Source organism: Oncorhynchus tshawytscha, unplaced genomic scaffold (genome assembly GCF_018296145.1).
Source record: "Oncorhynchus tshawytscha isolate Ot180627B unplaced genomic scaffold, Otsh_v2.0 Un_contig_6827_pilon_pilon, whole genome shotgun sequence".
In the NCBI taxonomy this organism is placed as follows: Eukaryota; Metazoa; Chordata; class Actinopteri; order Salmoniformes; family Salmonidae; genus Oncorhynchus; species Oncorhynchus tshawytscha.
The window spans coordinates 1-732 of record NW_024602693.1 but is presented as its reverse complement, the minus strand read 5'-3'; the positions used below and the strand labels follow the sequence as shown (position 1 = coordinate 732).

The window sequence follows — 732 nt, the reverse complement described above, 5'->3', positions numbered from 1 at the left end:
CATCTGCAACATATATGACTTTTATGGGTGCTGTGGCTTAGCTGGTTAAAGTGCCTGTCTTGTAAACAGGAGATCCTGAGTTCAAATCTCAGCAGTACCTTTTTATTGTTCACATTGGTGGAGAAGGTCAGAGGGGAGGGCACTCAGGTTTTCTCACCAATGGGTTTAGAGAATTAGAGATGACGTGAGGAGGATGCAATTGAGATATTCCAATGTCAGGGAAAAAGGGCACTTTTCGAATGAGAAAAAACCTACCGAGATTCTGAATGTTTACTCATATCTCGTGACCCACCTATGACATGTTAATAACCCCTTTGGGTCCCAAATCATAGTTTAAGAATCCATGTCAGAGGTTCTTGAGTTTATTCATCTCGAGACCCAAATGAAAAATGTACTGTCCTCGAATGACCATAATTAAGAAGAAATAGTATGTGATTACAATTGATTACTGATATCTCGCTACCCACCTCTCACCAGTGTTGCCAACTTAGCGACTTTGTCGCTATATTTAGTGAATATTCAGAAAAAAGACAAGAATCGACAGAAGAAAGTTCAATTTTAGTTCTAAACATACTTAGGGTGTTTTTACTCACTTTTTGTCTCTCCTGCGACGTTATTCCTCTCTCCTACAGCGTCAATCACAATTACATCCACTTGGCCAATTATGAAAATTATGTGATGACGTCATTTAGCGACTTCTAGCTACTTTTAGGACCACCAATAGCTACTTTC

At 39.3% G+C, this 732-nt stretch overlaps 1 non-coding gene across 1 annotated transcript; it reads left to right on the top strand.

Moving 5' to 3' along the window:
- The first annotated feature begins 26 nt into the window (after nt 1–26).
- On the top strand, nt 27–100 carry trnat-ugu. The gene has a single exon. It is a non-coding gene; the product is annotated as a tRNA-Thr (tRNA).
- The last annotated feature ends 632 nt before the right edge of the window (nt 101–732 follow it).